The following is a 6853-nucleotide window of genomic DNA, read 5'->3' as shown; positions in this document are numbered from 1 at the left end:
GCACAGTTAATGTCACCGCCAAGTATAAGATGATGTGATGACAAGTCTGGTAAGCGAGAAAAAAAAATGGTGAAGAATGTAGAGTCATCCCAGTTCGGGGCATAAATACAGGCTAAAATAACTGGGAGTTTATAATTTCCCTACCACAATGACATAACGCCCTGTAGAGTCAGTTTGCACATGAGATGCTGTGAACTGTAAATTTTTGCTTATCATAATAGCAACACCCCTAGCCTTTGAGCAGAAATTGGATTTATACACCAGTCCAGGCCATCCCCGGCCTAACCAGACGAGAACTATCACCAGAACGTATATGGGTCTCTTTTAAGAATGCAATATGTGCACTGAGCTGTTTTAGGTTTGAGAATCCTTTTTTAAATTTCACTGGATGATTAATTGATTTAACATTCCAACTTATGAAGTTAACAGGGCAACCATCATTACCTCTTGTATTAATTATATTGGCCATATTGTGTATACAGAGAGGTTAGCACCATAAATTTATTCTCATATATTTATATTTTTATTTTTTATTCTTATAATTTATAGTATTATGTTTCATGTTGTATTTGTATTTGTATATGTCCACTGGAAGCCTCAGTACCAAAACAAATTCCTTGTGTGTGCAAGCACACTTGGCAATAAAGCTCTTTCTGATTCTGATTCTGATTCTGATTCTGATTCTAAATGAAACCCAAATACACACAAAAAACATAAATAAAAATAAAATAAAAGTCAGAGTAGTATCAGTTCGTATATAGGTCCAGTAGTTACCCACTCCCTGTCACCCATATAAACAAGGTGATTACAACAACCCTCAGAAAAAAAATCCACACATTAAGTGTTTGTGGTTCGGAACTATAAAGGTAAACACTCAGGCTCCCGTCGAGCCTCCAACGAAAAGAAAATAAGGATTAGTAGGGAATAGAGTAATTAAATTCTAGGTATAATGCACAGTAAACTTAATTCATAATTCTTGGGAGAGAATATATTAAACATGCTGAGTATCAAGACTATACAGCATTGACTTCCTTAAATAACATTGCATCAAGTTTAATGACTCTTACAAATTGCCAACTATGACTGATCCAATTATCCCATAATAATAATCAGGAACTGAAACAGCATGTCTTTCATTTTAACTTGGGATATCCTTTAAGCAAAAACAGCAAACCAATAATTTAGTAGTAACACTAGGCTGAACATGAAATAGTATGTCAGCCTATGAGCATACAGTTCAAGCTGGTCATCCTGACCAATAAGAAAGTGGGGCAGTATAGAAAATGTAAACGTGCTATGAATTTGTACCTGATGGCATCTGGCACATTGATATACACGTTCACCATACCCGAAGGTCGACATGGGTGTTATGTTCAGTTGAGATGATCGGTCTCATGTACATTCTGCGGCCTCCGTGGATGAGAGAATATTCTTCTTGACATAGGTCATAGCTTTGTCCGGGTCAGTGAACTCCCTGTCCTCTCCTCTGTACGTGACCTGAAATCGCGCTGGAAACAGAATCCCGTACCGGACTCCCTGTCAGTCACGAAGCAGCTTCCTCACCTCTGTGAATGCAGCCCGAGCTTTAGCCACAGTTGCCTTGTTGTCCGGGAAGATGGTAATTGGTTCCCCATTGAAACGGAGCATACCCCGAGTGTGAGCGCGTCGCAGTATCTGGACACCATCTTGGTAATAATGAAGCTTAGCAAAGATGGTGCAAGGTTTTCCACCCGGCTTCTTCGGCCCTAGGCTCCGGTGCGAGTGGTTGATCAACGGCTCTTTTTCCAACTGTAGCACCTCAGTTAGCAACTTTGATACAGAGGTTGTAGTGCTGGAGTCGGGAGTTTCGGGTACTCCAATGATTCTTATGTTGCATCTCCTCATCCGCCCTTCCATATCCTCACACTTCGTTTTCAGTTCTGCCATTTCTGCCTTCATCTCACTCACAGTTTTTTTTAAAGTAGCCACTTCATCTGACCATGCTGATAGCCCCCCCTCTACCTCCTTGATGTTAACTTTCACCTGGTCGATCTCAGACTTCAGCGCAGTGTTTTTTTTATTATCTCAGTTTTCACGGCCTTCAGCTCATTCTTGAGCATTTCGAAGTCATCAGCGAGGGCATTTTTCACCTCTGACTATATCACCGTTGAGATGTCCCCTTTCAAAGAAAGAAGGATTTCTGATTTCAAGATTTCAACGTCCATCTCTCCCGAAGCAGGTGAGGGCGAGGTCACTTTAGCTGGGCTCTTGGCAGTACTCTGGTTCGAGGAGGTATTGTCGAACACAGCTTACTCGAGGAGCACATGTCGAACACAGCTTACTCCATTGCGGCCAAGCCACGGCCCCCCCCAAATTTTTTTACAGGGACCAGATGCCACTGATGAGTCCTGCTGACTTCAACATTCACATGAGACTCTGTACAAGAACATGGTAAAATTAAAAATCAAACACCTTGGAAATGACAGGTATGTACTATGTTTCAGGAATGGCACAAAGGTGTGTGACTGTTCAAGTCTCTGTCTTTAGATCACTGTGTTCGATAATGTGCTTTTTTGTCCTTTGTTGTCGATCTTTGTATTATGTTGTGTTGTAAATAAATCCTATCAATCAAAAAGCCATTATTTTTTAAATCTCTCCTCATTCTTTGTGCAAGGTTCCTCATAATGATAGGGCCTGATAGCCCCTTCAGGGTCATTATGGGAGGGTCTTTGTCTTTCTCAGGTGTGAAACACATCAATATTCATGATGATTCACGCTTCCTTGCATAGAGCTTTTTTACACAAAACATGTCTTACAAATTTTAAGGGGAGCCACGGCAGGCAAAAACATCTTTTTTTTTTTACTGGTCGATTTTGAGATTTTGGGATATTTGTCTTTAATAACATGTCTTCTTTCAGACTTGTGGTGAAGAAAAAAGTCCAAAATACACATTTAGGTCTTTATTTTACTACACTTTGTCTGTTTGTGTCTGTAGATTTCTCATAAATTCATCAAAAGTTGTCGTTATAAATCATCCCTCTGCTCCTCGATCGTGATCGGCACCCTGTCATCACACACACCGTTAGAAAGCTCTCTCTCTCCTGTACAATACTGCCGGATCCAAATATGGTCATTTCCTTTTTATCAGCAACCAATAGTGAAAGTAAAAGGGGGGATTTTACTCTAAATGCGCAATCTCATTGGCTGATGCTAAATCTTTAAAGCCCGTTTTCTCAAAATGACTGTTCTCTCTCACTCCAAGTCCGTTATCTCCAGTTCAGTGGCATCTATATACACCAAACTTTCCAGTCTTGTACCTAGTTATTTTATGAAGACATTTACAGAGGGATTTGTAAATATATTATTCCTAGCCTGATTTATATAACATTTTATTCCAAAAAACATGGCGATAATCCTTTTTTAAGGCTATTGGCAGTATATTCTGATTTACAGGATAACAAAAGTAGATATCCATAAATCCCTCTGTAATTTTTTCCCCATCTAATATGTGAACACAATGAAAAAATAGTTTTGAACCTGGCTTTGTCCAATACTCAGATTTTGTTTTTTTAAATATATGCAAAATAGTGCATATTTAATTAGACAATGCCTCATTTGCATATTTAAACATTAAATTACAGAAAACTTGTAATACATTTTTTCTCATCTTAATGTAGGTAATCAACTGGCAAAGTCTCATGGTGATATCTGATAGTTAAAAAAAAATTACCCTATTCACCTGTAGTGCCTCGCCTTAAATCAATATTAAGGATCCAAAGATCCCTGTGGAATTTAATATGGAATTGAACATGTTGTTCATGACAACAAATTAAAATGTGTTTGAAGTTTGTATTTCGTTTTTCTTGGAAAAAGCTGGCCTAAACCGAAGTAGCGTTTTAATTCTTCAATTAGCCTATTGAAATAATTAAATATTTAGTTAATCAACTTTTTTACGACAGAAATATTACTAAATGCTGCCTAAATATTTTACTTCCTTCATTATCAACACTTCAATAATGCTAATGTCTAGAATAGTGAGTTAAGGCGAGACACGGCAGGCAAAAACATCGATTTTCCATGCAGTGGTCAGTTTTGAGATTTTGGGCTGGTTTACTCCTTCAATATGTGTTCTTTCACGTCACATCTGCCGAGCCAGAGACTGTTGGCGTCATGTCTGCCGAGCAAGAGACTGTTCACGTCACGTCTGCCGAGCCAGAAACTGTTCACATCACGTCTGCCGAGCCAGAGACTGTTCCCGTCACATCTGCCGAGCCAGAGACTGTTGGTGTCTCGTCTGCTGAGCCAGAGACTGTTCACGTCACGTCTGCCAAGCCAGAGACTGTTGGCGTCACGTCTGCCGAGCCAGAGACTGTTCACGTCACGTCTGCCAAGCCAGTGTCTCTGGACAAGATGGCCGTCGCCGAGCCAACGTCTCCAGACAAGATGGCTGCAGCCGAGCCAGTGTCTCTGGACAAGATGGCCGCCGCCACCTCGCATTACCCCTCGGACAAGATGTCCACCTTGATGTCTGTTCCAGTCCATAACCCATGGCTGCCCCGAAGAACTTTTTTTTGGGGGGGGGGGGGGGGGGGGCGGGGGGGGTTAGGGGAGTAGGTCCTCTGATGGGAACCTGATGGGTCCCCTGATGGGACCCTTCACTCATATGGAGGCCGCGCCGCCATGGTCGCCTGAACTGTCTGGTCCGTTATTACTGTCTTAGCTCACCCCTTATAAGTCTGGTTTTCACATTCAATCACGGCGTAGTTTTGTATGTTGTTGCACTGCATCTCTGAGCATTCCTTTGGTTCCTTGTATTTTGGTTTCTTGGACTCTTTGCCTGCCTCTGGATTACCCGTTTGCCTTGTTCTAAACCTTGTGTGTTTGTTTGTTTGGACTGCCTCCCTGGATTTCGACCTGTTGCAACTTTCTCAGTTGGTCGCACCAGCATATGATTTGGTCGCACCTTTTTTTTTTCTTTTTTTTTTGCTAGATGCCATGGGATTAATCAATGCATGCTGATGAATAGTGGTTTTAATGGACCAAGGCTAGCAAAGGCTTTCTGGGTTGCAGCAGAAATACCTGTAATATATTAATTATCATTGCCAAATTTCAGGATTTTCATGGATTTTGAACAGTAATTTTAATCTGTAATTTTAAGCATTTTACATTTGAATTATATACAATCTATCTATTTACATTTGAATAATATTCTATCTATCTATCTATCTAGCTAGCTATCTATCTATCGATCTATCTATCTATCTATCTTTCTATCTTTTAAAAATCATTAAACATTCAAATGTATGCATTACATTTTAAAAGATTAGAGTATAAACTGATACAGATTTTTCGTTATCAAAGTTTATAGTTGTAACAAAAAGCAGAAATCTCACACTCCTTACCTTCTGAATTTTATAATAATTTCCTTTTCCTCTGTCGAGCGATCATGAGAGTAATCGTTCGACAGAGGAAAATATAACCGCTGAAAAGACGTAGGACGAAAGGGGCTCTGTGTTTCGTGAGACCATTTTTATATCCCTTAATTCGTGAATTCGTAATGGGCGCGTTTCACCATCAGTGTGCAATGCGCGTGATGTCTACGTTCGTCAATAAATAAACTGCACGTGTCTTGCGGAATAACATTGTAGATGGAACTTCTCTCCGTTAATGTCTATGGCGAGTCAAGCAGGCACTGGGCTACTCCGCAGCCGAGACGACCCCGGGATAAAATAGTCCGAATATAAACACTTATTATAGGCGTACCGTAGTGATTCAGAATAAGTCAAAAACACGGTTTGGAAAATGGATTCATGATGTAGCCTACTCGTTCATTTTGAACATAAGTTACGGACTGCAGCAGCTGATAAAACGGCGTTCTGTTGCTCAAGCGTCCACTCGCACAAATGCGACCACATAACATTTTAACTCGCACATTCTCAAAAAATGGTTGCATATGCGACCAATTTGGTCGCAGTCTGGAACCCTGGTTACATCATTAAAACAGAGTGGGAAGAGCTTTATACAGTCAACCTACCCAATGTAAAGCATACCACTTCTGATTGGGTACAGCAACAACACAAGAACAAAATGCAGCAGAGCTGCATTACACCATTTCTCCAAAGGGGGGCTCCAAAACACCAAACTCAATACAGCTGCTTAATTACGGTGAAAATCACATAAAAAACACTAACTTTTGAGACAGGTGAAGGCCATCGTACCAAGGAGCTGTAGGCAGACTGCCATGCCGAATGACCTCTGTTCTGTTGTTTGTGGAATTTACAGACTGTCACACTGCTTGCAGGGCAGCAAAAAACCCTGTGTCTCATCAATAGGTTTCTGTAGTGTAGTGGTCATCACGTTCGCCTAACACTTGAAAGGTCCTCGGTCCAAAACCGAGCCGAAACAGCGGTTGGATTCTGACAGAAAATTTAAACTGTTTGCCACGCTAGGTGGGTGTAGCGCTCATTTCCTTCATATGCTTTTTAACAAGCGTGCACCTAAAGATTTATGTCTGCAACCAGAAGACGTGTTTCCGTAGTGAAGTGGTTATCACGTTCGCCTCACACGCGAAAGGTCCCAAGTTCGAAACTGGGCGGAAACTGTGGGTGGTTTTTGCAAACATTTCGTATGCGATTTTCTGTTGAGCAGGTCAGTACACTTGCACGGATGTTTGTGGTTTAATCTCTTTAGAAAAGGACAAAAATAAAACAAATGGCCATTGAGGTTTCCTGTACAGTAATAAAAAAATGTTTGGTCTGCCGACAAAAATTAGCAGCTTTTTGCCATGTTAAAAACACTGGGCAGTCTATAGCTTCAGTCGCTTTTGAACAAGCGTACGCTAGAAGAGGTGGGACTGACGTGCAAATCAAGTTTC

General features: G+C 40.8%; 1 non-coding gene across 1 annotated transcript; it reads left to right on the top strand.

The window, feature by feature from the left end:
• The first annotated feature begins 6507 nt into the window (after positions 1-6507).
• On the top strand, positions 6508-6580 carry trnav-cac (transfer RNA valine (anticodon CAC)). Its single transcript has one exon. It is a non-coding gene; the product is annotated as a tRNA-Val (tRNA).
• The last annotated feature ends 273 nt before the right edge of the window (positions 6581-6853 follow it).

Source organism: Siphateles boraxobius, unplaced genomic scaffold (genome assembly GCF_051911475.1).
Source record: "Siphateles boraxobius isolate OS27281-9 unplaced genomic scaffold, OSU_SipBor_1 51, whole genome shotgun sequence".
NCBI lineage: Eukaryota > Metazoa > Chordata > Actinopteri > Cypriniformes > Leuciscidae > Siphateles > Siphateles boraxobius.
The sequence above is the reverse complement of the archived record's forward strand: the minus strand, read 5'-3'. Positions and strand labels throughout refer to the sequence as shown.